Below are 21,042 nucleotides of genomic sequence, written 5' to 3'. Positions count from 1 at the left end.
TTGCATCAAGTTGTTAAAGACTAGTTTTGGCTGCGCCGTGACTTTTAGTATCTTTCAAAGCCGGCTAAGTCTTGTTCACCCCGGAATGCATTTGATAAGTTGTTTTGCTCGGCTGCGCGCTGCCATTCCTTTCGGACACATTGCATTTCCTCTGTGAAGCAGACTCTTCCACTTGGTTTGATTGGCATAACGCAGGTGAGGGCTGCAACAATGCAACATGCCAGCCTTTTTTTCCCCCAAGGCTTTGCAGCGCTATGTGGTGGTGTAACCTGGTCCTATTGAGAAGAATAGATTTTGGACATGTCCTTGCACGTTGGCTGAGAAAACCATATACTGCGGGAAGTTGTACAATTGCTTTTCTGCTGCGCCCGAGACCCTAATATGCACTGAACCAGTTTCTAAACCTTGGTCTTGGTCTGCCCAGTCTTGCCGGGAAGCGTTACACCAAAAGAAACGGAGGCAGTTGCCGAAACCCGGGATTGAACCAGGGACCTTTAGATCTTCAGTCTAACGCTCTCCCAACTGAGCTATTTCGGCTTAAGACATGTGCTTTCCTCAGCAATTGTTGGCTACTATAAGTTGGTGTGACAGGAGCCTATGGAGAATTGAGATTTTTATGCCTATGCATGTTGCCGGAAAAGAGAAAAGGCAGCAAGATTCACGACTAAATTGCTAGTGAGACTAAGGCTGGCCATACATTATACAATTATCTGCAGATTTTTGGTTTAGATTTACCAAGAACTATATAATAGGAGGACAAACCTATACAACACTTTCAGTTGTATCCAATTAGGCAGGCCCTTGCACTACATAGTTGAAGGTAAATCTAAAGGAAATTGGGCAGAAAATCTGCAGATAATTGTATAATGTATGGCCAGCCTTAGCCACCGTTCTGTCATGAGCAACAGACAGGTGAGAAGCCAAAGCATGGAGCATACGCTAGCCCGATTCATGAGAAAAGCAACAGCTCACAGACAGGTGGACTCTCCTTAAACCTACAACAGATGCCGAAACCCGGGATCGAACCAGGGACCTTTAGATCTTCAGTCTAACGCTCTCCCAACTGAGCTATTTCGGCACATTCCAAAGGAGCAAGCCAGCAGGTGTGTGGCGGCAAGGCGAAGGGGTCCCAGAGACCTTAAAGGAGATCTAAAGTCCCAGCCTACACTTTTATTTTCAAACATCAGCATGGTAATGGCAATAGGAACAATAGGAGCAATAGTTCCCCTTGACAAACCAATGTAAGCTTGCCTCAGTAACCTCCTTTTATGTTGTGATTGCTGTTTCTCTGCTGGCCATCTATTTCCACAATTTCCTGGATTTCCGGCATGGTGTTCAGCTTCTTCTCTGCTCTTTACTTTCATTTTCTAAGGACTGCAGCTCCCATGGTACCTTGCTTCCTGCAAGCTGTGATTCCTGTACTGACTCTGCCTCCTGAAACTCCTCCTCTCAGCAAATCTGTACGTTGGAATTCAGACTCTGTGAAATGTGTGACACAGCAAAGTCTACTCACAGGGCACTGTGAATACATTTCACTGAAATCAAAAAAGAAAATGTTGGTGGATCTTCACAAAGTCAGTTTACAATATTCAAGATTGTTCAAATTCATGCGAGTAGGCTAGAAATCAATGAAATGCAACGTGGGAAGCAATATATGGCTTTACATTTTTAAAGCTAGATAGAGGTTTTGAGGAGTCCAAATACACTGCTCTAAAGAAGCCTTAAACCAGCCGTAGTACTACCAAAGGACCAGAGTGAAGGAAAATGCTCCAAGTGTTCTCTTTTCGAAAGGAACCTTATCTAGCTGCTAACCCTCTTGCTTTTCATCTGACGTAGCCATTTTGAGCCACTTTCCCTGAAAAAGTCATACAGTTTGTAATCTTTCTTCGCTTTAAAGCATTGCTTTTCATCTGACGTAGCCATTTTCACCCAATTTTCCTGATAAAAGGAATACAATCATACATCTTTCTTCAAACTAAAGTGAAAGGCAAAATCCAAATGACTTGCGTGTATACTGTGTCTTTTGGGACCCTGCAAGAGAAGTGACTCCGCAAGGAAATTGGTTGAATAAGTGATATTGCCTTTTCTAGGAAGGAGTGGTTATGCTTCTCATTTTGTGTGTATGGAAGAAGAAGCGGCCTGCAACCTGAGGAAGCTGAGAATCTTCAGCTGCGCAATTGTAGCTTTTGTCATGGAAGTCATTTCGGACCGCGAAGATACTTTTTCTGACCTGCTTCTGGTTTTCTAGTCTGATGCATCAGCACGAGGAAGAAAATGTATTGGATTTTATTCATCCCATGGTTCAAAAAAGTTCTATTTGCTTGCATCAAGTTGTCAAAGACTAGTTTTGGCTGCGCCGTGACTTTTAGTATCTTTCAAAGCCGGCTAAGTCTTGTTCACCCCGGAATGCATTTGATAAGTTGTTTTGCTCGGCTGCGCGCTGCCATTCCTTTCGGACACATTGCATTTCCTCTGTGAAGCAGACTCTTCCACTTGGTTTGATTGGCATAACGCAGGTGAGGGCTGCAACAATGCAACATGCCAGCCTTTTTTTCCCCCAAGGCTTTGCAGCGCTATGTGGTGGTGTAACCTGGTCCTATTGAGAAGAATAGATTTTGGACATGTCCTTGCACGTTGGCTGAGAAAACCATATACTGCGGGAAGTTGTACAATTGCTTTTCTGCTGCGCCCGAGACCCTAATATGCACTGAACCAGTTTCTAAACCTTGGTCTTGGTCTGCCCAGTCTTGCCGGGAAGCGTTACACCAAAAGAAACGGAGGCAGTTGCCGAAACCCGGGATTGAACCAGGGACCTTTAGATCTTCAGTCTAACGCTCTCCCAACTGAGCTATTTCGGCTTAAGACATGTGCTTTCCTCAGCAATTGTTGGCTACTATAAGTTGGTGTGACAGGAGCCTATGGAGAATTGAGATTTTTATGCCTATGCATGTTGCCGGAAAAGAGAAAAGGCAGCAAGATTCACGACTAAATTGCTAGTGAGACTAAGCCACCGTTCTGTCATGAGCAACAGACAGGTGAGAAGCCAAAGGATGGAGCATACGCTAGCCCGATTCATGAGAAAAGCAACAGCTCACAGACAGGTGGACTCTCCTTAAACCTACAACAGATGCCGAAACCCGGGATCGAACCAGGGACCTTTAGATCTTCAGTCTAACGCTCTCCCAACTGAGCTATTTCGGCACGTTCCAAAGGAGCAAGCCAGCAGGTGTGTGGCGGCAAGGCGAAGGGGTCCCAGAGACCTTAAAGGAGATCTAAAGTCCCAGCCTACACTTTTATTTTCAAACATCAGCATGGTAATTGCAATAGGAACAATAGGAGCAATAGTTCCCCTTGACAAACCAATGTAAGCTTGCCTCAGTAACCTCCTTTTATGTTGTGATTGCTGTTTCTCTGCTGGCCATCTATTTCCACAATTTCCTGGATTTCCGGCATGGTGTTCAGCTTCTTCTCTGCTCTTTACTTTCATTTTCTAAGGACTGCAGCTCCCATGGTACCTTGCTTCCTGCAAGCTGTGATTCCTGTACTGACTCTGCCTCCTGAAACTCCTCCTCTCAGCAAATCTGTACGTTGGAATTCAGACTCTGTGAAATGTGTGACACAGCAAAGTCTACTCACAGGGCACTGTGAATACATTTCACTGAAATCAAAAAAGAAAATGTTGGTGGATCTTCACAAAGTCAGTTTACAATATTCAAGATTGTTCAAATTCATGCGAGTAGGCTAGAAATCAATGAAATGCAACGTGGGAAGCAATATATGGCTTTACATTTTTAAAGCTAGATAGAGGTTTTGAGGAGTCCAAATACACTGCTCTAAAGAAGCCTTAAACCAGCCGTAGTACTACCAAAGGACCAGAGTGAAGGAAAATGCTCCAAGTGTTCTCTTTTCGAAAGGAACCTTATCTAGCTGCTAACCCTCTTGCTTTTCATCTGACGTAGCCATTTTGAGCCACTTTCCCTGAAAAAGTCATACAGTTTGTAATCTTTCTTCGCTTTAAAGCTTTGCTTTTCATCTGACGTAGCCATTTTCACCCAATTTTCCTGATAAAAGGAATACAATCATACATCTTTCTTCAAACTAAAGTGAAAGGCAAAATCCAAATGACTTGCTTGTATACTGTGTCTTTTGGGACCCTGCAAGAGAAGTGACTCCGCAAGGAAATTGGTTGAATAAGTGATATTGCCTTTTCTAGGAAGGAGTGGTTATGCTTCTCATTTTGTGTGTATGGAAGAAGAAGCGGCCTGCAACCTGAGGAAGCTGAGAATCTTCAGCTGCGCAATTGTAGCTTTTGTCATGGAAGTCATTTCGGACCGCGAAGATACTTTTTCTGACCTGCTTCTGGTTTTCTAGTCTGATGCATCAGCACGAGGAAGAAAATGTATTGGATTTTATTCATCCCATGGTTCAAAAAAGTTCTATTTACTTGCATCAAGTTGTTAAAGACTAGTTTTGGCTGCGCCGTGACTTTTAGTATCTTTCAAAGCCGGCTAAGTCTTGTTCACCCCGGAATGCATTTGATAAGTTGTTTTGCTCGGCTGCGCGCTGCCATTCCTTTCGGACACATTGCATTTCCTCTGTGAAGCAGACTCTTCCACTTGGTTTGATTGGCATAACGCAGGTGAGGGCTGCAACAATGCAACATGCCAGCCTTTTTTTCCCCCAAGGCTTTGCAGCGCTATGTGGTGGTGTAACCTGGTCCTATTGAGAAGAATAGATTTTGGACATGTCCTTGCACGTTGGCTGAGAAAACCATATACTGCGGGAAGTTGTACAATTGCTTTTCTGCTGCGCCCGAGACCCTAATATGCACTGAACCAGTTTCTAAACCTTGGTCTTGGTCTGCCCAGTCTTGCCGGGAAGCGTTACACCAAAAGAAACGGAGGCAGTTGCCGAAACCCGGGATTGAACCAGGGACCTTTAGATCTTCAGTCTAACGCTCTCCCAACTGAGCTATTTCGGCTTAAGACATGTGCTTTCCTCAGCAATTGTTGGCTACTATAAGTTGGTGTGACAGGAGCCTATGGAGAATTGAGATTTTTATGCCTATGCATGTTGCCGGAAAAGAGAAAAGGCAGCAAGATTCACGACTAAATTGCTAGTGAGACTAAGCCACCGTTCTGTCATGAGCAAGAGACAGGTGAGAAGCCAAAGCATGGAGCATACGCTAGCCCGATTCATGAGAAAAGCAACAGCTCACAGACAGGTGGACTCTCCTTAAACCTACAACAGATGCCGAAACCCGGGATCGAACCAGGGACCTTTAGATCTTCAGTCTAACGCTCTCCCAACTGAGCTATTTCGGCACGTTCCAAAGGCGCAAGCCAGCAGGTGTGTGGCGGCAAGGCGAAGGGGTCCCAGAGACCTTAAAGGAGATCTAAAGTCCCAGCCTACACTTTTATTTTCAAACATCAGCATGGTAATTGCAATAGGAACAATAGGAGCAATAGTTCCCCTTGACAAACCAATGTAAGCTTGCCTCAGTAACCTCCTTTTATGTTGTGATTGCTGTTTCTCTGCTGGCCATCTATTTCCACAATTTCCTGGATTTCCGGCATGGTGTTCAGCTTCTTCTCTGCTCTTTACTTTCATTTTCTAAGGACTGCAGCTCCCATGGTACCTTGCTTCCTGCAAGCTGTGATTCCTGTACTGACTCTGCCTCCTGAAACTCCTCCTCTCAGCAAATCTGTACGTTGGAATTCAGACTCTGTGAAATGTGTGACACAGCAAAGTCTACTCACAGGGCACTGTGAATACATTTCACTGAAATCAAAAAAGAAAATGTTGGTGGATCTTCACAAAGTCAGTTTACAATATTCAAGATTGTTCAAATTCATGCGAGTAGGCTAGAAATCAATGAAATGCAACGTGGGAAGCAATATATGGCTTTACATTTTTAAAGCTAGATAGAGGTTTTGAGGAGTCCAAATACACTGCTCTAAAGAAGCCTTAAACCAGCCGTAGTACTACCAAAGGACCAGAGTGAAGGAAAATGCTCCAAGTGTTCTCTTTTCGAAAGGAACCTTATCTAGCTGCTAACCCTCTTGCTTTTCATCTGACGTAGCCATTTTGAGCCACTTTCCCTGAAAAAGTCATACAGTTTGTAATCTTTCTTCGCTTTAAAGCTTTGCTTTTCATCTGACGTAGCCATTTTCACCCAATTTTCCTGATAAAAGGAATACAATCATACATCTTTCTTCAAACTAAAGTGAAAGGCAAAATCCAAATGACTTGCGTGTATACTGTGTCTTTTGGGACCCTGCAAGAGAAGTGACTCCGCAAGGAAATTGGTTGAATAAGTGATATTGCCTTTTCTAGGAAGGAGTGGTTATGCTTCTCATTTTGTGTGTATGGAAGAAGAAGCGGCCTGCAACCTGAGGAAGCTGAGAATCTTCAGCTGCGCAATTGTAGCTTTTGTCATGGAAGTCATTTCGGACCGCGAAGATACTTTTTCTGACCTGCTTCTGGTTTTCTAGTCTGATGCATCAGCACGAGGAAGAAAATGTATTGGATTTTATTCATCCCATGGTTCAAAAAAGTTCTATTTACTTGCATCAAGTTGTTAAAGACTAGTTTTGGCTGCGCCGTGACTTTTAGTATCTTTCAAAGCCGGCTAAGTCTTGTTCACCCCGGAATGCATTTGATAAGTTGTTTTGCTCGGCTGCGTGCTGCCATTCCTTTCGGACACATTGCATTTCCTCTGTGAAGCAGACTCTTCCACTTGGTTTGATTGGCATAACGCAGGTGAGGGCTGCAACAATGCAACATGCCAGCCTTTTTTTCCCCCAAGGCTTTGCAGCGCTATGTGGTGGTGTAACCTGGTCCTATTGAGAAGAATAGATTTTGGACATGTCCTTGCACGTTGGCTGAGAAAACCATATACTGCGGGAAGTTGTACAATTGCTTTTCTGCTGCGCCCGACACCCTAATATGCACTGAACCAGTTTCTAAACCTTGGTCTTGGTCTGCCCAGTCTTGCCGGGAAGCGTTACACCAAAAGAAACGGAGGCAGTTGCCGAAACCCGGGATTGAACCAGGGACCTTTAGATCTTCAGTCTAACGCTCTCCCAACTGAGCTATTTCGGCTTAAGATGTGTGCTTTCCTCAGCAATTGTTGGCTACTATAAGTTGGTGTGACAGGAGCCTATGGAGAATTGAGATTTTTATGCCTATGCATGTTGCCGGAAAAGAGAAAAGGCAGCAAGATTCACGACTAAATTGCTAGTGAGACTAAGCCACCGTTCTGTCATGAGCAACAGACAGGTGAGAAGCCAAAGCATGGAGCATACGCTAGCCCGATTCATGAGAAAAGCAACAGCTCACAGACAGGTGGACTCTCCTTAAACCTACAACAGATGCCGAAACCCGGGATCGAACCAGGGACCTTTAGATCTTCAGTCTAACGCTCTCCCAACTGAGCTATTTTGGCACATTCCAAAGGAGCAAGCCAGCAGGTGTGTGGCGGCAAGGCGAAGGGGTCCCAGAGACCTTAAAGGAGATCTAAAGTCCCAGCCTACACTTTTATTTTCAAACATCAGCATGGTAATGGCAATAGGAACAATAGGAGCAATAGTTCCCCTTGACAAACCAATGTAAGCTTGCCTCAGTAACCTCCTTTTATGTTGTGATTGCTGTTTCTCTGCTGGCCATCTATTTCCACAATTTCCTGGATTTCCGGCATGGTGTTCAGCTTCTTCTCTGCTCTTTACTTTCATTTTCTAAGGACTGCAGCTCCCATGGTACCTTGCTTCCTGCAAGCTGTGATTCCTGTACTGACTCTGCCTCCTGAAACTCCTCCTCTCAGCAAATCTGTACGTTGGAATTCAGACTCTGTGAAATGTGTGACACAGCAAAGTCTACTCACAGGGCACTGTGAATACATTTCACTGAAATCAAAAAAGAAAATGTTGGTGGATCTTCACAAAGTCAGTTTACAATATTCAAGATTGTTCAAATTCATGCGAGTAGGCTAGAAATCAATGAAATGCAACGTGGGAAGCAATATATGGCTTTACATTTTTAAAGCTAGATAGAGGTTTTGAGGAGTCCAAATACACTGCTCTAAAGAAGCCTTAAACCAGCCGTAGTACTACCAAAGGACCAGAGTGAAGGAAAATGCTCCAAGTGTTCTCTTTTCGAAAGGAACCTTATCTAGCTGCTAACCCTCTTGCTTTTCATCTGACGTAGCCATTTTGAGCCACTTTCCCTGAAAAAGTCATACAGTTTGTAATCTTTCTTCGCTTTAAAGCTTTGCTTTTCATCTGACGTAGCCATTTTCACCCAATTTTCCTGATAAAAGGAATACAATCATACATCTTTCTTCAAACTAAAGTGAAAGGCAAAATCCAAATGACTTGCGTGTATACTGTGTCTTTTGGGACCCTGCAAGAGAAGTGACTCCGCAAGGAAATTGGTTGAATAAGTGATATTGCCTTTTCTAGGAAGGAGTGGTTATGCTTCTCATTTTGTGTGTATGGAAGAAGAAGCGGCCTGCAACCTGAGGAAGCTGAGAATCTTCAGCTGCGCAATTGTAGCTTTTGTCATGGAAGTCATTTCGGACCGCGAAGATACTTTTTCTGACCTGCTTCTGGTTTTCTAGTCTGATGCATCAGCACGAGGAAGAAAATGTATTGGATTTTATTCATCCCATGGTTCAAAAAAGTTCTATTTACTTGCATCAAGTTGTTAAAGACTAGTTTTGGCTGCGCCGTGACTTTTAGTATCTTTCAAAGCCGGCTAAGTCTTGTTCACCCCGGAATGCATTTGATAAGTTGTTTTGCTCGGCTGCGCGCTGCCATTCCTTTCGGACACATTGCATTTCCTCTGTGAAGCAGACTCTTCCACTTGGTTTGATTGGCATAACGCAGGTGAGGGCTGCAACAATGCAACATGCCAGCCTTTTTTTCCCCCAAGGCTTTGCAGCGCTATGTGGTGGTGTAACCTGGTCCTATTGAGAAGAATAGATTTTGGACATGTCCTTGCACGTTGGCTGAGAAAACCATATACTGCGGGAAGTTGTACAATTGCTTTTCTGCTGCGCCCGACACCCTAATATGCACTGAACCAGTTTCTAAACCTTGGTCTTGGTCTGCCCAGTCTTGCGGGGAAGCGTTACACCAAAAGAAACGGAGGCAGTTGCCGAAACCCGGGATTGAACCAGGGACCTTTAGATCTTCAGTCTAACGCTCTCCCAACTGAGCTATTTCGGCTTAAGACGTGTGCTTTCCTCAGCAATTGTTGGCTACTATAAGTTGGTGTGACAGGAGCCTATGGAGAATTGAGATTTTTATGCCTATGCATGTTGCCGGAAAAGAGAAAAGGCAGCAAGATTCACGACTAAATTGCTAGTGAGACTAAGCCACCGTTCTGTCATGAGCAACAGACAGGTGAGAAGCCAAAGCATGGAGCATACGCTAGCCCGATTCATGAGAAAAGCAACAGCTCACAGACAGGTGGACTCTCCTTAAACCTACAACAGATGCCGAAACCCGGGATCGAACCAGGGACCTTTAGATCTTCAGTCTAACGCTCTCCCAACTGAGCTATTTCGGCATGTTCCAAAGGAGCAAGCCAGCAGGTGTGTGGCGGCAAGGCGAAGGGGTCCCAGAGACCTTAAAGGAGATCTAAAGTCCCAGCCTACACTTTTATTTTCAAACATCAGCATGGTAATTGCAATAGGAACAATAGGAGCAATAGTTCCCCTTGACAAACCAATGTAAGCTTGCCTCAGTAACCTCCTTTTATGTTGTGATTGCTGTTTCTCTGCTGGCCATCTATTTCCACAATTTCCTGGATTTCCGGCATGGTGTTCAGCTTCTTCTCTGCTCTTTACTTTCATTTTCTAAGGACTGCAGCTCCCATGGTACCTTGCTTCCTGCAAGCTGTGATTCCTGTACTGACTCTGCCTCCTGAAACTCCTCCTCTCAGCAAATCTGTACGTTGGAATTCAGACTCTGTGAAATGTGTGACACAGCAAAGTCTACTCACAGGGCACTGTGAATACATTTCACTGAAATCAAAAAAGAAAATGTTGGTGGATCTTCACAAAGTCAGTTTACAATATTCAAGATTGTTCAAATTCATGCGAGTAGGCTAGAAATCAATGAAATGCAACGTGGGAAGCAATATATGGCTTTACATTTTTAAAGCTAGATAGAGGTTTTGAGGAGTCCAAATACACTGCTCTAAAGAAGCCTTAAACCAGCCGTAGTACTACCAAAGGACCAGAGTGAAGGAAAATGCTCCAAGTGTTCTCTTTTCGAAAGGAACCTTATCTAGCTGCTAACCCTCTTGCTTTTCATCTGACGTAGCCATTTTGAGCCACTTTCCCTGAAAAAGTCATACAGTTTGTAATCTTTCTTCGCTTTAAAGCTTTGCTTTTCATCTGACGTAGCCATTTTCACCCAATTTTCCTGATAAAAGGAATACAATCATACATCTTTCTTCAAACTAAAGTGAAAGGCAAAATCCAAATGACTTGCGTGTATACTGTGTCTTTTGGGACCCTGCAAGAGAAGTGACTCCGCAAGGAAATTGGTTGAATAAGTGATATTGCCTTTTCTAGGAAGGAGTGGTTATGCTTCTCATTTTGTGTGTATGGAAGAAGAAGCGGCCTGCAACCTGAGGAAGCTGAGAATCTTCAGCTGCGCAATTGTAGCTTTTGTCATGGAAGTCATTTCGGACCGCGAAGATACTTTTTCTGACCTGCTTCTGGTTTTCTAGTCTGATGCATCAGCACGAGGAAGAAAATGTATTGGATTTTATTCATCCCATGGTTCAAAAAAGTTCTATTTACTTGCATCAAGTTGTCAAAGACTAGTTTTGGCTGCGCCGTGACTTTTAGTATCTTTCAAAGCCGGCTAAGTCTTGTTCACCCCGGAATGCATTTGATAAGTTGTTTTGCTCGGCTGCGCGCTGCCATTCCTTTCGGACACATTGCATTTCCTCTGTGAAGCAGACTCTTCCACTTGGTTTGATTGGCATAATGCAGGTGAGGGCTGCAACAATGCAACATGCCAGCCTTTTTTTCCCCCAAGGCTTTGCAGCGCTATGTGGTGGTGTAACCTGGTCCTATTGAGAAGAATAGATTTTGGACATGTCCTTGCACGTTGGCTGAGAAAACCATATACTGCGGGAAGTTGTACAATTGCTTTTCTGCTGCGCCCGACACCCTAATATGCACTGAACCAGTTTCTAAACCTTGGTCTTGGTCTGCCCAGTCTTGCCGGGAAGCGTTACACCAAAAGAAACGGAGGCAGTTGCCGAAACCCAGGATTGAACCAGGGACCTTTAGATCTTCAGTCTAACGCTCTCCCAACTGAGCTATTTCGGCTTAAGACATGTGCTTTCCTCAGCAATTGTTGGCTACTATAAGTTGGTGTGACAGGAGCCTATGGAGAATTGAGATTTTTATGCCTATGCATGTTGCCGGAAAAGAGAAAAGGCAGCAAGATTCACGACTAAATTGCTAGTGAGACTAAGCCACCGTTCTGTCATGAGCAACAGACAGGTGAGAAGCCAAAGCATGGAGCATACGCTAGCCCGATTCATGAGAAAAGCAACAGCTCACAGACAGGTGGACTCTCCTTAAACCTACAACAGATGCCGAAACCCGGGATCGAACCAGGGACCTTTAGATCTTCAGTCTAACGCTCTCCCAACTGTGCTATTTCGGCACGTTCCAAAGGAGCAAGCCAGCAGGTGTGTGGCGGCAAGGCGAAGGGGTCCCAGAGACCTTAAAGGAGATCTAAAGTCCCAGCCTACACTTTTATTTTCAAACATCAGCATGGTAATTGCAATAGGAACAATAGGAGCAATAGTTCCCCTTGACAAACCAATGTAAGCTTGCCTCAGTAACCTCCTTTTATGTTGTGATTGCTGTTTCTCTGCTGGCCATCTATTTCCACAATTTCCTGGATTTCCGGCATGGTGTTCAGCTTCTTCTCTGCTCTTTACTTTCATTTTCTAAGGACTGCAGCTCCCATGGTACCTTGCTTCCTGCAAGCTGTGATTCCTGTACTGACTCTGCCTCCTGAAACTCCTCCTCTCAGCAAATCTGTACGTTGGAATTCAGACTCTGTGAAATGTGTGACACAGCAAAGTCTACTCACAGGGCACTGTGAATACATTTCACTGAAATCAAAAAAGAAAATGTTGGTGGATCTTCACAAAGTCAGTTTACAATATTCAAGATTGTTCAAATTCATGCGAGTAGGCTAGAAATCAATGAAATGCAACGTGGGAAGCAATATATGGCTTTACATTTTTAAAGCTAGATAGAGGTTTTGAGGAGTCCAAATACACTGCTCTAAAGAAGCCTTAAACCAGCCGTAGTACTACCAAAGGACCAGAGTGAAGGAAAATGCTCCAAGTGTTCTCTTTTCGAAAGGAACCTTATCTAGCTGCTAACCCTCTTGCTTTTCATCTGACGTAGCCATTTTGAGCCACTTTCCCTGAAAAAGTCATACAGTTTGTAATCTTTCTTCGCTTTAAAGCTTTGCTTTTCATCTGACGTAGCCATTTTCACCCAATTTTCCTGATAAAAGGAATACAATCATACATCTTTCTTCAAACTAAAGTGAAAGGCAAAATCCAAATGACTTGCGTGTATACTGTGTCTTTTGGGACCCTGCAAGAGAAGTGACTCCGCAAGGAAATTGGTTGAATAAGTGATATTGCCTTTTCTAGGAAGGAGTGGTTATGCTTCTCATTTTGTGTGTATGGAAGAAGAAGCGGCCTGCAACCTGAGGAAGCTGAGAATCTTCAGCTGCGCAATTGTAGCTTTTGTCATGGAAGTCATTTCGGACCGCGAAGATACTTTTTCTGACCTGCTTCTGGTTTTCTAGTCTGATGCATCAGCACGAGGAAGAAAATGTATTGGATTTTATTCATCCCATGGTTCAAAAAAGTTCTATTTACTTGCATCAAGTTGTCAAAGACTAGTTTTGGCTGCGCCGTGACTTTTAGTATCTTTCAAAGCCGGCTAAGTCTTGTTCACCCCGGAATGCATTTGATAAGTTGTTTTGCTCGGCTGCGCGCTGCCATTCCTTTCGGACACATTGCATTTCCTCTGTGAAGCAGACTCTTCCACTTGGTTTGATTGGCATAATGCAGGTGAGGGCTGCAACAATGCAACATGCCAGCCTTTTTTTCCCCCAAGGCTTTGCAGCGCTATGTGGTGGTGTAACCTGGTCCTATTGAGAAGAATAGATTTTGGAAATGTCCTTGCACGTTGGCTGAGAAAACCATATACTGCGGGAAGTTGTACAATTGCTTTTCTGCTGTGCCCGAGACCCTAATATGCACTGAACCAGTTTCTAAACCTTGGTCTTGGTCTGCCCAGTCTTGCCGGGAAGCGTTACACCAAAAGAAACGGAGGCAGTTGCCGAAACCCGGGATTGAACCAGGGACCTTTAGATCTTCAGTCTAACGCTCTCCCAACTGAGCTATTTCGGCTTAAGACATGTGCTTTCCTCAGCAATTGTTGGCTACTATAAGTTGGTGTGACAGGAGCCTATGGAGAATTGAGATTTTTATGCCTATGCATGTTGCCGGAAAAGAGAAAAGGCAGCAAGATTCACGACTAAATTGCTAGTGAGACTAAGCCACCGTTCTGTCATGAGCAACAGACAGGTGAGAAGCCAAAGGATGGAGCATACGCTAGCCCGATTCATGAGAAAAGCAACAGCTCACAGACAGGTGGACTCTCCTTAAACCTACAACAGATGCCGAAACCCGGGATCGAACCAGGGACCTTTAGATCTTCAGTCTAACGCTCTCCCAACTGAGCTATTTCGGCACGTTCCAAAGGAGCAAGCCAGCAGGTGTGTGGCGGCAAGGCGAAGGGGTCCCAGAGACCTTAAAGGAGATCTAAAGTCCCAGCCTACACTTTTATTTTCAAACATCAGCATGGTAATTGCAATAGGAACAATAGGAGCAATAGTTCCCCTTGACAAACCAATGTAAGCTTGCCTCAGTAACCTCCTTTTATGTTGTGATTGCTGTTTCTCTGCTGGCCATCTATTTCCACAATTTCCTGGATTTCCGGCATGGTGTTCAGCTTCTTCTCTGCTCTTTACTTTCATTTTCTAAGGACTGCAGCTCCCATGGTACCTTGCTTCCTGCAAGCTGTGATTCCTGTACTGACTCTGCCTCCTGAAACTCCTCCTCTCAGCAAATCTGTACGTTGGAATTCAGACTCTGTGAAATGTGTGACACAGCAAAGTCTACTCACAGGGCACTGTGAATACATTTCACTGAAATCAAAAAAGAAAATGTTGGTGGATCTTCACAAAGTCAGTTTACAATATTCAAGATTGTTCAAATTCATGCGAGTAGGCTAGAAATCAATGAAATGCAACGTGGGAAGCAATATATGGCTTTACATTTTTAAAGCTAGATAGAGGTTTTGAGGAGTCCAAATACACTGCTCTAAAGAAGCCTTAAACCAGCCGTAGTACTACCAAAGGACCAGAGTGAAGGAAAATGCTCCAAGTGTTCTCTTTTCGAAAGGAACCTTATCTAGCTGCTAACCCTCTTGCTTTTCATCTGACGTAGCCATTTTGAGCCACTTTCCCTGAAAAAGTCATACAGTTTGTAATCTTTCTTCGCTTTAAAGCTTTGCTTTTCATCTGACGTAGCCATTTTCACCCAATTTTCCTGATAAAAGGAATACAATCATACATCTTTCTTCAAACTAAAGTGAAAGGCAAAATCCAAATGACTTGCTTGTATACTGTGTCTTTTGGGACCCTGCAAGAGAAGTGACTCCGCAAGGAAATTGGTTGAATAAGTGATATTGCCTTTTCTAGGAAGGAGTGGTTATGCTTCTCATTTTGTGTGTATGGAAGAAGAAGCGGCCTGCAACCTGAGGAAGCTGAGAATCTTCAGCTGCGCAATTGTAGCTTTTGTCATGGAAGTCATTTCGGACCGCGAAGATACTTTTTCTGACCTGCTTCTGGTTTTCTAGTCTGATGCATCAGCACGAGGAAGAAAATGTATTGGATTTTATTCATCCCATGGTTCAAAAAAGTTCTATTTACTTGCATCAAGTTGTTAAAGACTAGTTTTGGCTGCGCCGTGACTTTTAGTATCTTTCAAAGCCGGCTAAGTCTTGTTCACCCCGGAATGCATTTGATAAGTTGTTTTGCTCGGCTGCGCGCTGCCATTCCTTTCGGACACATTGCATTTCCTCTGTGAAGCAGACTCTTCCACTTGGTTTGATTGGCATAACGCAGGTGAGGGCTGCAACAATGCAACATGCCAGCCTTTTTTTCCCCCAAGGCTTTGCAGCGCTATGTGGTGGTGTAACCTGGTCCTATTGAGAAGAATAGATTTTGGACATGTCCTTGCACGTTGGCTGAGAAAACCATATACTGCGGGAAGTTGTACAATTGCTTTTCTGCTGCGCCCGAGACCCTAATATGCACTGAACCAGTTTCTAAACCTTGGTCTTGGTCTGCCCAGTCTTGCCGGGAAGCGTTACACCAAAAGAAACGGAGGCAGTTGCCGAAACCCGGGATTGAACCAGGGACCTTTAGATCTTCAGTCTAACGCTCTCCCAACTGAGCTATTTCGGCTTAAGACATGTGCTTTCCTCAGCAATTGTTGGCTACTATAAGTTGGTGTGACAGGAGCCTATGGAGAATTGAGATTTTTATGCCTATGCATGTTGCCGGAAAAGAGAAAAGGCAGCAAGATTCACGACTAAATTGCTAGTGAGACTAAGCCACCGTTCTGTCATGAGCAACAGACAGGTGAGAAGCCAAAGCATGGAGCATACGCTAGCCCGATTCATGAGAAAAGCAACAGCTCACAGACAGGTGGACTCTCCTTAAACCTACAACAGATGCCGAAACCCGGGATCGAACCAGGGACCTTTAGATCTTCAGTCTAACGCTCTCCCAACTGAGCTATTTCGGCACGTTCCAAAGGAGCAAGCCAGCAGGTGTGTGGCGGCAAGGCGAAGGGGTCCCAGAGACCTTAAAGGAGATCTAAAGTCCCAGCCTACACTTTTATTTTCAAACATCAGCATGGTAATTGCAATAGGAACAATAGGAGCAATAGTTCCCCTTGACAAACCAATGTAAGCTTGCCTCAGTAACCTCCTTTTATGTTGTGATTGCTGTTTCTCTGCTGGCCATCTATTTCCACAATTTCCTGGATTTCCGGCATGGTGTTCAGCTTCTTCTCTGCTCTTTACTTTCATTTTCTAAGGACTGCAGCTCCCATGGTACCTTGCTTCCTGCAAGCTGTGATTCCTGTACTGACTCTGCCTCCTGAAACTCCTCCTCTCAGCAAATCTGTACGTTGGAATTCAGACTCTGTGAAATGTGTGACACAGCAAAGTCTACTCACAGGGCACTGTGAATACATTTCACTGAAATCAAAAAAGAAAATGTTGGTGGATCTTCACAAAGTCAGTTTACAATATTCAAGATTGTTCAAATTCATGCGAGTAGGCTAGAAATCAATGAAATGCAACGTGGGAAGCAATATATGGCTTTACATTTTTAAAGCTAGATAGAGGTTTTGAGGAGTCCAAATACACTGCTCTAAAGAAGCCTTAAACCAGCCGTAGTACTACCAAAGGACCAGAGTGAAGGAAAATGCTCCAAGTGTTCTCTTTTCGAAAGGAACCTTATCTAGCTGCTAACCCTCTTGCTTTTCATCTGACGTAGCCATTTTGAGCCACTTTCCCTGAAAAAGTCATACAGTTTGTAATCTTTCTTCGCTTTAAAGCTTTGCTTTTCATCTGACGTAGCCATTTTCACCCAATTTTCCTGATAAAAGGAATACAATCATACATCTTTCTTCAAACTAAAGTGAAAGGCAAAATCCAAATGACTTGCGTGTATACTGTGTCTTTTGGGACCCTGCAAGAGAAGTGACTCCGCAAGGAAATTGGTTGAATAAGTGATATTGCCTTTTCTAGGAAGGAGTGGTTATGCTTCTCATTTTGTGTGTATGGAAGAAGAAGCGGCCTGCAACCTGAGGAAGCTGAGAATCTTCAGCTGCGCAATTGTAGCTTTTGTCATGGAAGTCATTTCGGACCGCGAAGATACTTTTTCTGACCTGCTTCTGGTTTTCTAGTCTGATGCATCAGCACGAGGAAGAAAATGTATTGGATTTTATTCATCCCATGGTTCAAAAAAGTTCTATTTACTTGCATCAAGTTGTTAAAGACTAGTTTTGGCTGCGCCGTGACTTTTAGTATCTTTCAAAGCCGGCTAAGTCTTGTTCACCCCGGAATGCATTTGATAAGTTGTTTTGCTCGGCTGCGCGCTGCCATTCCTTTCGGACACATTGCATTTCCTCTGTGAAGCAGACTCTTCCACTTGGTTTGATTGGCATAACGCAGGTGAGGGCTGCAACAATGCAACATGCCAGCCTTTTTTTCCCCCAAGGCTTTGCAGCGCTATGTGGTGGTGTAACCTGGTCCTATTGAGAAGAATAGATTTTGGACATGTCCTTGCACGTTGGCTGAGAAAACCATATACTGCGGGAAGTTGTACAATTGCTTTTCTGCTGCGCCCGACACCCTAATATGCACTGAACCAGTTTCTAAACCTTGGTCTTGGTCTGCCCAGTCTTGCCGGGAAGCGTTACACCAAAAGAAACGGAGGCAGTTGCCGAAACCCGGGATTGAACCAGGGACCTTTAGATCTTCAGTCTAACGCTCTCCCAACTGAGCTATTTCGGCTTAAGACATGTGCTTTCCTCAGCAATTGTTGGCTACTATAAGTTGGTGTGACAGGAGCCTATGGAGAATTGAGATTTTTATGCCTATGCATGTTGCCGGAAAAGAGAAAAGGCAGCAAGATTCACGACTAAATTGCTAGTGAGACTAAGCCACCGTTCTGTCATGAGCAACAGACAGGTGAGAAGCCAAAGGATGGAGCATACGCTAGCCCGATTCATGAGAAAAGCAACAGCTCACAGACAGGTGGACTCTCCTTAAACCTACAACAGATGCCGAAACCCGGGATCGAACCAGGGACCTTTAGATCTTCAGTCTAACGCTCTCCCAACTGAGCTATTTCGGCACGTTCCAAAGGAGCAAGCCAGCAGGTGTGTGGCGGCAAGGCGAAGGGGTCCCAGAGACCTTAAAGGAGATCTAAAGTCCCAGCCTACACTTTTATTTTCAAACATCAGCATGGTAATTGCAATAGGAACAATAGGAGCAATAGTTCCCCTTGACAAACCAATGTAAGCTTGCCTCAGTAACCTCCTTTTATGTTGTGATTGCTGTTTCTCTGCTGGCCATCTATTTCCACAATTTCCTGGATTTCCGGCATGGTGTTCAGCTTCTTCTCTGCTCTTTACTTTCATTTTCTAAGGACTGCAGCTCCCATGGTACCTTGCTTCCTGCAAGCTGTGATTCCTGTACTGACTCTGCCTCCTGAAACTCCTCCTCTCAGCAAATCTGTACGTTGGAATTCAGACTCTGTGAAATGTGTGACACAGCAAAGTCTACTCACAGGGCACTGTGAATACATTTCACTGAAATCAAAAAAGAAAATGTTGGTGGATCTTCACAAAGTCAGTTTACAATATTCAAGATTGTTCAAATTCATGCGAGTAGGCTAGAAATCAATGAAATGCAACGTGGGAAGCAATATATGGCTTTACATTTTTAAAGCTAGATAGAGGTTTTGAGGAGTCCAAATACACTGCTCTAAAGAAGCCTTAAACCAGCCGTAGTACTACCAAAGGACCAGAGTGAAGGAAAATGCTCCAAGTGTTCTCTTTTCGAAAGGAACCTTATCTAGCTGCTAACCCTCTTGCTTTTCATCTGACGTAGCCATTTTGAGCCACTTTCCCTGAAAAAGTCATACAGTTTGTAATCTTTCTTCGCTTTAAAGCTTTGCTTTTCATCTGACGTAGCCATTTTCACCCAATTTTCCTGATAAAAGGAATACAATCATACATCTTTCTTCAAACTAAAGTGAAAGGCAAAATCCAAATGACTTGCGTGTATACTGTGTCTTTTGGGACCCTGCAAGAGAAGTGACTCCGCAAGGAAATTGGTTGAATAAGTGATATTGCCTTTTCTAGGAAGGAGTGGTTATGCTTCTCATTTTGTGTGTATGGAAGAAGAAGCGGCCTGCAACCTGAGGAAGCTGAGAATCTTCAGCTGCGCAATTGTAGCTTTTGTCATGGAAGTCATTTCGGACCGCGAAGATACTTTTTCTGACCTGCTTCTGGTTTTCTAGTCTGATGCATCAGCACGAGGAAGAAAATGTATTGGATTTTATTCATCCCATGGTTCAAAAAAGTTCTATTTACTTGCATCAAGTTGTTAAAGACTAGTTTTGGCTGCGCCGTGACTTTTAGTATCTTTCAAAGCCGGCTAAGTCTTGTTCACCCCGGAATGCATTTGATAAGTTGTTTTGCTCGGCTGCGCGCTGCCATTCCTTTCGGACACATTGCATTTCCTCTGTGAAGCAGACTCTTCCACTTGGTTTGATTGGCATAACGCAGGTGAGGGCTGCAACAATGCAACATGCCAGCCTTTTTTTCCCCCAAGGCTTTGCAGCGCTATGTGGTGGTGTAACCTGGTCCTATTGAGAAGAATAGATTTTGGACATGTCCTTGCACGTTGGCTGAGAAAACCATATACTGCGGGAAGTTGTACAATTGCTTTTCTGCTGCGCCCGACACCCTAATATGCACTGAACCAGTTTCTAAACCTTGGTCTTGGTCTGCCCAGTCTTGCCGGGAAGCGTTACACCAAAAGAAACGGAGGCAGTTGCCGAAACCCGGGATTGAACCAGGGACCTTTAGATCTTCAGTCTAACGCTCTCCCAACTGAGCTATTTCGGCTTAAGACATGTGCTTTCCTCAGCAATTGTTGGCTACTATAAGTTGGTGTGACAGGAGCCTATGGAGAATTGAGATTTTTATGCCTATGCATGTTGCCGGAAAAGAGAAAAGGCAGCAAGATTCACGACTAAATTGCTAGTGAGACTAAGCCACCGTTCTGTCATGAGCAACAGACAGGTGAGAAGCCAAAGCATGGAGCATACGCTAGCCCGATTCATGAGAAAAGCAACAGCTCACAGACAGGTGGACTCTCCTTAAACCTACAACAGATGCCGAAACCCGGGATCAAACCAGGGACCTTTAGATCTTCAGTCTAACGCTCTCCCAACTGAGCTATTTCGGCACGTTCCAAAGGAGCAAGCCAGCAGGTGTGTGGCGGCAAGGCGAAGGGGTCCCAGAGACCTTAAAGGAGATCTAAAGTCCCAGCCTACACTTTTATTTTCAAACATCAGCATGGTAATTGCAATAGGAACAATAGGAGCAATAGTTCCCCTTGACAAACCAATGTAAGCTTGCCTCAGTAACCTCCTTTTATGTTGTGATTGCTGTTTCTCTGCTGGCCATCTATTTCCACAATTTCCTGGATTTCCGGCATGGTGTTCAGCTTCTTCTCTGCTCTTTACTTTCATTTTCTAAGGACTGCAGCTCCCATGGTACCTTGCTTCCTGCAAGCTGTGATTCCTGTACTGACTCTGCCTCCTGAAACTCCTCCTCTCAGCAAATCTGTACGTTGGAATTCAGACTCTGTGAAATGTGTGACACAGCAAAGTCTACTCACAGGGCACTGTGAATACATTTCACTGAAATCAAAAAAGAAAATGTTGGTGGATCTTCACAAAGTCAGTTTACAATATTCAAGATTGTTCAAATTCATGCGAGTAGGCTAGAAATCAATGAAATGCAACGTGGGAAGCAATATATGGCTTTACATTTTTAAAGCTAGATAGAGGTTTTGAGGAGTCCAAATACACTGCTCTAAAGAAGCCTTAAACCAGCCGTAGTACTACCAAAGGACCAGAGTGAAGGAAAATGCTCCAAGTGTTCTCTTTTCGAAAGGAACCTTATCTAGCTGCTAACCCTCTTGCTTTTCATCTGACGTAGCCATTTTGAGCCACTTTCCCTGAAAAAGTCATACAGTTTGTAATCTTTCTTCGCTTTAAAGCTTTGCTTTTCATCTGACGTAGCCATTTTCACCCAATT

The 21,042-nt window shown here is 44.1% G+C and overlaps 17 non-coding genes across 17 annotated transcripts; all 17 read right to left on the bottom strand.

Moving 5' to 3' along the window:
• Nucleotides 1-464: 464 nt before the first annotated feature.
• On the bottom strand, nucleotides 465-537 carry TRNAF-GAA (transfer RNA phenylalanine (anticodon GAA)). The gene has a single exon. It is a non-coding gene; the product is annotated as a tRNA-Phe (tRNA).
• Nucleotides 538-1,005: 468 nt separating this feature from the next.
• Nucleotides 1,006-1,078, bottom strand: TRNAF-GAA (transfer RNA phenylalanine (anticodon GAA)). The gene has a single exon. It is a non-coding gene; the product is annotated as a tRNA-Phe (tRNA).
• Nucleotides 1,079-2,785: 1,707 nt separating this feature from the next.
• TRNAF-GAA (transfer RNA phenylalanine (anticodon GAA)) lies at nucleotides 2,786-2,858 on the bottom strand. Its single transcript has one exon. It is a non-coding gene; the product is annotated as a tRNA-Phe (tRNA).
• A 270-nt stretch (nucleotides 2,859-3,128) lies between these two features.
• TRNAF-GAA (transfer RNA phenylalanine (anticodon GAA)) lies at nucleotides 3,129-3,201 on the bottom strand. Its single transcript has one exon. It is a non-coding gene; the product is annotated as a tRNA-Phe (tRNA).
• A 1,707-nt stretch (nucleotides 3,202-4,908) lies between these two features.
• Nucleotides 4,909-4,981, bottom strand: TRNAF-GAA (transfer RNA phenylalanine (anticodon GAA)). The gene has a single exon. It is a non-coding gene; the product is annotated as a tRNA-Phe (tRNA).
• Nucleotides 4,982-5,251: 270 nt separating this feature from the next.
• On the bottom strand, nucleotides 5,252-5,324 carry TRNAF-GAA (transfer RNA phenylalanine (anticodon GAA)). The gene has a single exon. It is a non-coding gene; the product is annotated as a tRNA-Phe (tRNA).
• Nucleotides 5,325-7,031: 1,707 nt separating this feature from the next.
• Nucleotides 7,032-7,104, bottom strand: TRNAF-GAA (transfer RNA phenylalanine (anticodon GAA)). Its single transcript has one exon. It is a non-coding gene; the product is annotated as a tRNA-Phe (tRNA).
• A 270-nt stretch (nucleotides 7,105-7,374) lies between these two features.
• Nucleotides 7,375-7,447, bottom strand: TRNAF-GAA (transfer RNA phenylalanine (anticodon GAA)). Its single transcript has one exon. It is a non-coding gene; the product is annotated as a tRNA-Phe (tRNA).
• A 1,707-nt stretch (nucleotides 7,448-9,154) lies between these two features.
• On the bottom strand, nucleotides 9,155-9,227 carry TRNAF-GAA (transfer RNA phenylalanine (anticodon GAA)). The gene has a single exon. It is a non-coding gene; the product is annotated as a tRNA-Phe (tRNA).
• Nucleotides 9,228-9,497: 270 nt separating this feature from the next.
• On the bottom strand, nucleotides 9,498-9,570 carry TRNAF-GAA (transfer RNA phenylalanine (anticodon GAA)). The gene has a single exon. It is a non-coding gene; the product is annotated as a tRNA-Phe (tRNA).
• A 3,830-nt stretch (nucleotides 9,571-13,400) lies between these two features.
• On the bottom strand, nucleotides 13,401-13,473 carry TRNAF-GAA (transfer RNA phenylalanine (anticodon GAA)). Its single transcript has one exon. It is a non-coding gene; the product is annotated as a tRNA-Phe (tRNA).
• Nucleotides 13,474-13,743: 270 nt separating this feature from the next.
• Nucleotides 13,744-13,816, bottom strand: TRNAF-GAA (transfer RNA phenylalanine (anticodon GAA)). The gene has a single exon. It is a non-coding gene; the product is annotated as a tRNA-Phe (tRNA).
• A 1,707-nt stretch (nucleotides 13,817-15,523) lies between these two features.
• On the bottom strand, nucleotides 15,524-15,596 carry TRNAF-GAA (transfer RNA phenylalanine (anticodon GAA)). The gene has a single exon. It is a non-coding gene; the product is annotated as a tRNA-Phe (tRNA).
• Nucleotides 15,597-15,866: 270 nt separating this feature from the next.
• On the bottom strand, nucleotides 15,867-15,939 carry TRNAF-GAA (transfer RNA phenylalanine (anticodon GAA)). Its single transcript has one exon. It is a non-coding gene; the product is annotated as a tRNA-Phe (tRNA).
• A 1,707-nt stretch (nucleotides 15,940-17,646) lies between these two features.
• On the bottom strand, nucleotides 17,647-17,719 carry TRNAF-GAA (transfer RNA phenylalanine (anticodon GAA)). The gene has a single exon. It is a non-coding gene; the product is annotated as a tRNA-Phe (tRNA).
• Nucleotides 17,720-17,989: 270 nt separating this feature from the next.
• On the bottom strand, nucleotides 17,990-18,062 carry TRNAF-GAA (transfer RNA phenylalanine (anticodon GAA)). The gene has a single exon. It is a non-coding gene; the product is annotated as a tRNA-Phe (tRNA).
• Nucleotides 18,063-19,769: 1,707 nt separating this feature from the next.
• On the bottom strand, nucleotides 19,770-19,842 carry TRNAF-GAA (transfer RNA phenylalanine (anticodon GAA)). Its single transcript has one exon. It is a non-coding gene; the product is annotated as a tRNA-Phe (tRNA).
• Nucleotides 19,843-21,042: the final 1,200 nt, after the last annotated feature.

Source organism: Staurois parvus, unplaced genomic scaffold, assembly GCF_062004578.1.
Source record: "Staurois parvus isolate SC_StPar_1 unplaced genomic scaffold, SC_StPar_1.0 ptg000126l, whole genome shotgun sequence".
Classification (NCBI taxonomy): domain Eukaryota; kingdom Metazoa; phylum Chordata; class Amphibia; order Anura; family Ranidae; genus Staurois; species Staurois parvus.
The sequence above is the reverse complement of the archived record's forward strand: the minus strand, read 5'-3'. Positions and strand labels throughout refer to the sequence as shown.